At 39.1% G+C, this 10,283-nt stretch overlaps 3 non-coding genes across 3 annotated transcripts; all 3 read right to left on the reverse strand.

The window, feature by feature from the left end:
• Nucleotides 1-763: 763 nt before the first annotated feature.
• Nucleotides 764-904, reverse strand: LOC131470706 (U4 spliceosomal RNA). The gene has a single exon (XR_009241936.1). It is a non-coding gene; the product is annotated as a U4 spliceosomal RNA (small nuclear RNA).
• Nucleotides 905-2,055: 1,151 nt separating this feature from the next.
• On the reverse strand, nt 2,056-2,196 carry LOC131470684 (U4 spliceosomal RNA). Its single transcript, XR_009241915.1, has one exon. It is a non-coding gene; the product is annotated as a U4 spliceosomal RNA (small nuclear RNA).
• A 909-nt stretch (nt 2,197-3,105) lies between these two features.
• Nucleotides 3,106-3,246, reverse strand: LOC131470695 (U4 spliceosomal RNA). The gene has a single exon (XR_009241925.1). It is a non-coding gene; the product is annotated as a U4 spliceosomal RNA (small nuclear RNA).
• Between the last annotated feature and the right edge of the window lie 7,037 nt (nt 3,247-10,283).

The raw sequence follows: 10,283 nt of genomic DNA on the forward strand, positions 1-10,283 counted from the left end.
CTCCCAGTTCTCAGTCATGGTTTTTTTGCGGATGCGCTTCGATATAAACCAACTCGTATTTTTGTGTGAAAATAAAACCCACGTCATTCTCACTCAGGAACCACGGGGACAAGTGACAAGATGAGAGAAAACGAAGACACGAACATAAAACATTGAGAAAATCAAATGTTTAAAAAAAAATGAAAGCGGAAGAGAGCTGTCACAACCGGAAATTACGTTGCATCGTGTCCGTCCTTGAATACGTCTCCCCAGATTCAGGCAGACTAAAAGGCAAATACATCGACGTCGATCGTGTTTAATTAAAGTTTAATCAGCCGTTTTGACGAACAAATTGGTACAATGAAGATACAACAGACAAGTAAAAAAGCTAAACAAAACAATAGAAAATATATGCATTATTCTGTCATTCATATTTGATGAGACCATGTGATAGAAATGTACTTGTAGGACAAAAGTGAGGTGAATAGCACAATATTGTAAATCATGTCATAGCCCCTGATATTGTTTCTGCTCTAGAATAACTGGTGTCGTTTGAAATGGGATTAATTCTAAGATCTACACATGTCTGTGTTAGTGGTCTACTGAGCATACAAGGACCTGACCTGAGTCACATACTCTGAATTAAATTGTTTAGATTGTAGTGAGGATACAACACTATTAGTGTTTGACAAATACTTTTTATTGTGATTATGAGCTGTGCTGTTTAACTACGGTTGGGAAAGGCAGCTTTATTTCTGATATTTATTTTTTACATGGTTTTGAGTCTCCTTAGAGACCGTCAAAAATTGCCGTCGCCGACTATATTTCAAGTCGTCTAGGCGGGGTATTGGGTAAAGTTTTCAACTAGCAATAATCGCGCCTCGGATAAACCTCATAGGCTACGATACTGCCACTGCGCAAAGCTAACGTAAGCAATGCATTAGCAAGGGAGTGGCTCTCCGACATATAATGTTTAGCCACGGTGCAGTGACGTCACTTCAATATAACTACCCAGGTTTCTAAACGCGACAAAAGACGTTTTCTGTCAATTTAATAGAATCGGAAGAGACCATCCAAAATTGCCATTGCTGACTGTATTTCGAGTCGTCACATTGGGTATTGGATTAAGTTTTCACTGAGAAAAAATCATGTCATAGCCCATGATATTGTCTCTGCTCTAGAATAACTGGTGTCGTTTGAAATGGGATTAATTCTAAGATCTACACGTGTCTGTGTTAGTGGTTTACTGAGCATACAAGGACCTGACCTGAGTCACATACTCTGAATTAAATTGTTTAGATTGTAGTGAGGATACATTACTATTAGTGTTTGGTTCAGAAAAAGGCAGTTAAAGTTTACATAGCTGCAGCTAGAACTGCAGTACATTTACTCAAATACTGCACTTAAACATGTTTAAAGTGCTTGTACCAGAATATCGATATTTGTACTGCTTCACTACAGTTGACAGGTGAATTCAGTCTTTATGACATTTATTTAATGACTTAAATGGTAATTGTTCAAGATTTAGTTTAATGAAGCAGACTGCAACCAACCAACAAACTAACTATACATGGTTGATTGTCACTAGAGCTGTGAGAACCGAGTCACAGTTGTGAACCATTCCTTTGTGTTCTTTTTATACGTTTCTGGGGCAGACAGGCAAGGCAACACAAAATGTATCATATGCCACTTTGCTATTGTTAACATTGATTTTTCTAGATCCTTGTACTTTTTTATCTTATGTACAAGTTTTCATAGTGATCTCACTTTCAAAGCATGCGGATATGGTGCTACCCTATGGATTGTTTACAATGAAAACACAAGCCAAATGAAAATATAATCAGAATAACTTCCACCAATAAAGTACATATTGGTGGAGTGTATAAATGTTTGAATCAATCTGACCCAAATCTACCTTATAATTACAACCACTCATTATTTTCTTGATACAGAAGTATCCCAATTTAAATTGTCTAAAATTATTACAATTAAAGGACTACCTAGTCTTTTTTGTCAACCCTTACTATAATACAAATTAAAGAGAATATAATTGTTATACTTATACATTATTTTGAGTCTCCTTAGAGACCGACAAAAATTGCCGTCGCCGACTATATTTCAAGTCGTCTAGGCGGGGTATTGGGTAAAGTTTTCAACTAGCAATAATCGCGCCTCGGATAAACCTCATAGGCTACGATACTGCCACTGCGCAAAGCTGACTCACCTACTGTCAATGAAGACGCTATGACTTCACTGCTCACAGCTCTCTGTCATGGTTTGCATCGCGGATGTGTTGTGAAACCAACACGTAAAAATAAAATCCAAGTCATCCTTACTCAAGAGCCACGGTGACTTTTTTCTTTATCTTTATCTTATATATTCTGTATGTTTTATGTACCACATTAAATAAAGGATTGTTCATAGATTACAAGTTTACAAGTTTAGTGTGTGGTCAATAAAAACAAGTCCCGAGAAAACGACTACACACACAATCCCGTAACACACGTGAAACAGTGAGCGAATCAAATATTAAACAAATGAAAGCGGGACATTATTTGAAAAACTATCACGACCGGAAATTACGTTGCATCGCGTCCGTCCTTGAATACTTCTCCCACACACTCAGGTAGATTAAAAAAGGCAAATAAACAAACATGTCGACCACGTTTATTTTAAGTTTAATAAGGCATTTATGTCCAACAAATTACTACGGAAGACACACCAGAAGAGTGGAAAGCTAAATAAAATGTATCAATTATTCTGTCCTTTATATTGATTTACAAAGAAATTGTGATAGAAATGTACAAAACGTCCACAGGACACAAAGTGAGGCCAGTAGCACAATGCAGACAAATAAACGAATGTGTTGACAAATGCTTTTTATTGTGATTATGAGCTGTGTTTAACTACAGTTGGGAAGTAAATATAACATTTAATAACTATATGTCAGAACTGTTGGTTATTACGAATGATCAAATTAATAGAGAGATATACTACTCGCAATAATCACAAACACGACTATTTCAATGTAGGATTAACTTCAGGAACCTTCTTTGTCACTTGTACGTGTCATGACTACGATAAATGCTATTGTTCAAACTATTTAATATCAAACAAAATTATCAGTCTCCTTAGAGACCACCAAAAATTGCCGTCGCCGACTATATTTCAAGTCGTCTAGGCGGGGTATTGGGTAAAGTTTTCAACTAGCAATAATCGCGCCTCGGATAAACCTCATAGGCTACGATACTGCCACTGCGCAAAGCTAACGTAAAACTGCATTAGCAAGGCACTAACTCTCCGACATATAATGTTTAGTCACGGTGCAGTGACGTCACTTCAATATAACTACCCAGGATTCTAAACGCGACAAAAACCTCCTACTACGATTGCTAATTCTTGGATTGTTACTTGATAAATTGTCTTAATTTTACATTTGTTTTACATCACGACGCAATGCATCACGGGATTGAACCATTCTCTCGGTGTAGCGTCACGCCAAGCTCGGCGAACACTTGTGGTTCATTCAAAGGGAGTCTAGCGCTTACCTACTCACAGAGATTACGAACATTAACCAGTGGTTTACTTTAAATTCACTTTGTGTGTATGAAATATTCGGATAATAATCGTGAATTCTTCTTTCGCGGAGTAAACACACGAATACAGTAGTTAAATAAAGCGTGTTTCGGTGTTATCAACAACACAACATGGCAGTTACTCTTTACTCTTTAAACGTGCCACAAAAACAGGCATTTCCATCGAGCAGCAACAAAAAAGTAGCTCTTGGTCATCATGGCTTCATTGACATTGTTGTGATGCTGAAACGCCACTAGATGGCAGCAATGACGAGGTTAACCCTGCTCCACTTATGAGGGAACACCGCATTAAAAAGTCACCACGACATAATGTAATCTTAATTAATTAATTTAACACATTAAATCCCTGTATTATTTGTTTCTAAAGTTACACGTGCTGGCGTTAAGAGGCGTCCCAATAGTTTATAGTCTGCGTGATTTTACTAGTTGTGGTAGTTGGTGTTAATTAATACGACAAAACTTGTTTTTAATTCTATCATTTTACTTCACTGTTAACATTGCACTTTACTTTATTGTGTGGAATAATGCAAAAAAAAAAACTGCAACAACCAAAAGTACCCTCTACCTCCTCCCGACTTGAAGACGCCTGTGCGATTGAACTTTTCTCACCTGCTCCTGAAGGTGATGAAAAAAAGAAAAAAAAAAACATTTAAGAGGAAACTTTGTAGGAAGTGTCATGTCCAAGAACTCAGAAAATAATCCACACAGAGGCTCCACACTGCAAAGAAGCAAACTTTTTGTCGGTTCCTGTCAGAGACACGGTGATGATGACCTGAGAGTATCAAGAGAGAAGATGGTCGGACTGATTGCGTGGGAGTTTTTCGTGGTAAAATCTCGTCTCCAGTGGCGCCCCTCTGCGGTTGGGGTGAGCAAAGGCAGACAGTAAACCCATTATTGAATAACTCGGGTCCCCAGCAAAAGTCACACAGGTTTTAGGCCCAATAATTGTTTAATTGCATGCCTTTGCAAGAATGAAGTAATCACCATTGTACCAGTAATCCATCTTTTCATATCTGAGTGGTTTTGATCAATTTTTATTGTTGTTTCATTGTTTATTAGTCAGGCATAAAAATAAAAAAACTAGGGAAAGGTAATGTTTCTTTTTATCTTGAGTAGTGTTGATTGTTTTGTCAATAAAGTGCTGAAACCACTAGAATATGACCATGAAAAATGTATTGCTTATGTTGTCTGACAGTCAAAAACGACTATATCATATTAAACAGGGAAACTAGCAAATAGTAAAGTAAATGCTAGTGTATCTTTGTTTTTTGTTTTTTGATTGTATTAGACTTAACAAACTGGTTTGTAGGAGGTAGGTGACATTATTTCCATTTGGCAGAAATGGGAAATAAAATAATTATATAGTTTTTTTGTTTGTTTCTTTTGTTTATTTTTTGCTGAGGTTTTTGGGTTGTCTTTTTTAGCACACAATCATCTGAGTGGATGCATTGTTAGTTTAATTACCACAGAATGATCCATTTATATTTAGTACATAGTCTTATCTACAGAGGCTGCCATGTTGTCCCACCAACGTTTTAATGGACAAACGAAACACCTTTTGAACGTTAATGATAACTGAATAACGTATGGAGAGGGTGTGGTATGAGATATTCAGCAATAGAGGTTGTTACTAAAGTCTACAAACTGTGCCTTTAATCACAAAACCTAATCAGACATTTTTTGTTGCTTCAGCCCAAAATGATTATAGATTGTCAGCTTTGGACGCTCATGTCTTTACATAATACATATTAATATTATTTGCAAGGTCAATTCTACCATTTAAAAATTAACATTCACCTGTTAAAATTAAGCACATTTCTAGTTTCAATGGAGGTCCTTCAATCATGTAATGACTTAGTAAAAGGGACGCTACCATGTGATTGTTTTAATAAGCCCGATTCATTATTTGTGAGGAGACAATGAGAGCGCTATAATGTGCACACTGATCTGGTCATAAGCCCTTGGTAACAATATATGCTTTGCACACCGTGTTGTGTGATGACACAAATGGTAATTTCTCTCTCTGTGTGTACATTAGAATCCCTTTCCCTTGTTGTGCAGCTTCACTGGGATAATGCAGGTGCTTCTGGGTGCTCAGCAGATAAGCTCCAGCGTTCCAGGTGTTAAGGCTGCCCGGGCTGACACATTAGACAGGGATTTGCTCCTGCCAGAATGTCAAGCCAATGGGGCTCATAAAGGTGGCTTGGATCACTGTCAGGGACAGGTAAGTATGCAGATAAGGGGATTACACCATGTTTGTGCCAAGTAATCTCAAATGAATCCTGCCAGCTTCTGTTTCGTCCTCACCTGAAAAGCCAAACTTTCTCTTTTCTCAACCCAACACATGCAGTACATGGACCGAGTTCAGTTCACAGGATCATCCTTTAACTTGGCTCTTGAGTAGCCTGTATATGGTTATGGTCATTTAACAGTTGTGACAGTAATAATGTTTTTCTAATCCTCTGAGGCACATGATGACTTGTTGTATTTCCCGTTTATCACCAGCTCTGCTGGTCATGAGTCATGATGTAGATCTGGGGCGTCCCTGTCTATCTTCAAAAGGCTCTGTTCCAGCACTTACCTTACCCCCTCCCCCGCACAAGCTCCTTCTGCATTTGGATCCACCTCTGCACTCTCACCCTGTCAGTCCGCTGTTCCTATCTAGTGGATTTCTTTCCAAGACTTTGTCTACGTAGCTTATTCCTCTTTTGTAAGTCGCTTTGGATAAAAGTGTCCGCTAAATGCTTAAATTTAAATATAAATGAGGTCCAGGTCGGTGATCCAAGGCTTAGTCCTGACCTGTCGAACTGAAACGTTTCCTGTGTGAACTGCTGATGCTCCTCTGCGTTGTAGCTCTCCCCACTGGTAGACAGAGGCATGGAATTGAGTGTAACAGATGGCCTCGCTGTTTCTGCCACTCAGCACAGGCTGCTGAGCGGCCCACATATTACCACGCTATCCAAAATGGGGCTCAGTGGGCAGCCTGCAGTCTTCAACATGCTGAGCGCTAATTTCCTCCCAAACTATCAATCAAAATGCTCACAAAGGATACAAAAAAAAAGCAAGTTCATTGCGACTGTTAACCATGTGGATCAGCTCCGAGTACTGAGGAGGGTTGGGTCTCTTTCTCCCTACAATCATGCGTTTGCAAACCTTCTCAAAGACACAAAACCTCTGAGTTACTCATCAGTAAACCAAAGGCGAATGGATATGTTGCACATTTTGTGTAACCATGCAGTGTGTGTGTGTGTGCATGTGTGTGTTTACCCAGCAGGATGTAGGCAGGGCCATTGTGTAATCTGGGCAACATCACATCAGCCTTATTATGTGCATTTATAGAGTATTTGCGCTCAGAGACGGGGCCACCTGGACAATACAGGATGGGCTGGGTGCACTGTGATTAGATTGTGTTATGAGCAGAAAGGGGATAACAATGACATCTTTCTTGGATAAAGTGACAGGTCAACCTGTGCGAGAGGACATCTGATAGCAGAAGATAAATGTCGCTCATGGTGCCTTTTCAGTTTTGCTCGGTGAACCTCATAGTCAAAGACACACTGTCTTCCTTTGTATCTTATCTTCAGGCCTCAGTACCACACAGCAACGAAAAACGTTAAACATTTGTGTTTCTGTCTGTTTGTTTTGACATTTCTAAAAATCACTTTCACCCCGGAAATTGTGATATTTCTTTATGAACAGAAACTGCGGAAAAGTAGCAGTTGCCAAGTCACCTCAAAAAGTACTGGAAATTGTGTCTCCCAATGTTATCAGCAATCCAGGGGTTTGAAACCACGCAGCTTCCTTTGAAGCATGATCATTTGAAGGCTCCAATTTATGCTGTGTGCTCTTTTGAGAGGCTCTATTAATTTTTGGAGCTGCATTTTTACGGCTCTGTCGCTCAGTGAACACTGACTAGGCAAAACAAAATGAAATACTATATTTTCTACTTGGCCTTTATTTCATTAAGTTTGGTCTGAGGAGGAAAACATAGCAATTACATGCATAATAAAATTGTGATATTCAGAATATCCTGCTCTGAATTTCATTTTTCAAATTCACTTTTTCCCCCTCTGACACACACATGCTTTCAGACTGTTCTCACCAACCCACACACTGCTGCCACTCTGCTATTCCCAGCTTGTGGCTATTCTCAGACTGAGTCAGAATGGCACCATAAGGCTGTCTGTCCGTTTTATGCTAAACCCGATGGCTTCTTGTCGCAGGCATCTCAGTGGAGAAGCTGAGCTCTGCATGCAGCAGCCACACCTCAGTTATCCACACGTCGCTCCCTCCGCCTGTGATCACTTTTAAGTCACACGGACACATACAGGCATACACAAGTGCGAGGAAATCAGCGCCTTATGTTTTTGCTTTACATAATACAACCACCCTGTTGATTCTGTCTTCACACTCCATTCACCACAGTGACTGTCTCACTGTCTGTGAGCTGACCCACGAGACATTTATGTTTATTTGGATTTGCTAAAACAAATCTGGACAAATGAACCTGGTCATAGAAGGGGTGAGAAAAAAAAGACTGATAGATATTGGAAAAAAAACCCACAGCCATAAGTGTGAAAATGTTACACGTTTTTTTATTTTTTTTACTGAACCTAAATGCAAAGTGCATTCATCAATGTGGCATTTGCTTTCCCAGTCACGGCGGCTGCTCCAAAAAATAATTGCAATGATTGCACAATTTCTTCCTCTCAAGCCAAGATCGACCATCGTTAGTTATTTCAGTGACTTATAAATAAAACAAGTTTATCTGTAAAATGTCTCTTAATGAGGAATTAATGCATATCACCTTTATAACCCAGTTGCAGCGAGAAGAAGAAAATATTTCAAATAGACGTACAATTTTTCTTCTATATGATTTATTTATTGATTTTTTTTCAAATATAAAAAAAGCAGAGACATAATATATGAACCTTTATATGAATTACTGGGTAAGTGAGTAGACGAGAACAATGTATAAGGTCATGTAAAATTGAGGGAGAAACCTTTAACTCTTAGACTATGCATGTGTTGTCTTTGCAGTAATATTGTTTTCTTATTATTGCTTTTACTGGACAATAAAATCATAATTAATTCAAAACTGCATCTCTGAAAATGCAAACTGCTCGTCTAAAAACAAGGATGCAGCATCACCAGTATAGGATAATGAAATACTGCGGTACAGTTTTAATATTTCTTTAATATCCCTGAATCAGACTTTATCCTCTCGCCTGTCTTTTGGTGATTACAGTGTTGTTACACACAATAAATGAGGATGTAAACATGTGTTTGAAGTGGAGGTCAGTGTATAGACAGATTATGACCGCAATAGCAATAAAACACATTTAAGTTTTAGTTATTTGCAAACATGTCTTCATAGCCATATGTTACTGCATTATTATGTGTCATAGACAATCAATTATATGTTCATATACTCCCTTTTAAATGAAAAAGTAATAGCACTGAGTCGCTTAATGCAATAATATAAGCCACCACCTACAGAGGGCAGTGCAACCACATGACATCAGTCTCTGAATTATGAACCTTGAATCTGATAGGACCACTATATCACTATAGACAACTGAAGTGCTGTACCATAAATTAGGCTGTGTTATATGTTGACGGTCAAACATTTTTAAAGCCCGGATCAGCTGATGATAAATTAATGATGAATTGCTCTGTATGACACCAGCACGATAACAGATGATCACTATTCAGGCAACATAAAGATGCACTTTCAGAACAGGTACGGACGCATTGATCAAAACGTCATCACGGCTAGGCTATCTAGTAGGACAAAGTGAACTTCTGTTCCGCTTAAATGAATTTAGAGAACTTGGCTAGGCCTGTCGTGGCTACGGGCTTCCCCTGGGCTACCATGTTCCAAGATTCAGCAGCCTCATTACTCTTTAGACAAACAGGTTTGGACATATTGAACTCAAACCCAAAACAACCTGACTCTATCCTGCCACTTTCCACTCCCCCAGCTCTATTTGTGATTGGGGAGTGTCTGTCTCGCTCTATCTCTGGCTGTCCGTTTGCTTGACACTTGTCTGGTTTGGCCCACTTTCTCCTTGATCTCATCAGCCAATGTGAAGACCTGTGAAGGCCATCTCCCCATCTTGCTGTGTGAATCCCTGCCAGCCCTGTGCTTGTGTCAGCAGTTAGGGACTGACTCACACCCACACAGTCTCCCGTCTCTGCTCCAGGGCACACTGGGCAAAGGCAGCACATCTCCCCTAACAGACAGCCTCATTTACATGCCCAAAAAACACCAACAAAACTGACACTCAGCCACACAACAAGACATGACATGGAGTCATAAACTCAAGCTGCCAGCTTGCAGTGTTATCTGATACCAGGTTCTCAGAGAAAATGAGCTTTTTCATGTGACCTCTTGGATGGCGATAGAGCCAATTACGCTTGAGTTGTACTCACACGCATATGGTCTTCGTCAGAAACTAAAGAAACTTTTAGGCCCTCTGCATTAATATGTCAAGAGATTCTAAAATACGGCTTTATGGTTGGGAGATGCTTGCACGACAGTAATAGATCATTACATTGTTTTACATTTGCAAGATTTAAGACCCGCAAAATTATACCACTTCTGATTAATGGTTCAGCAGCCAAAGCACAGCACACCACTGTTCATAATGACTACTGATAGAGCTCTTGTAACAACAGCGCAACATAAATAATTAACGGTTGATT

This window comes from Solea solea, chromosome 12 (assembly GCF_958295425.1).
Source record: "Solea solea chromosome 12, fSolSol10.1, whole genome shotgun sequence".
Taxonomy (NCBI): domain Eukaryota; kingdom Metazoa; phylum Chordata; class Actinopteri; order Pleuronectiformes; family Soleidae; genus Solea; species Solea solea.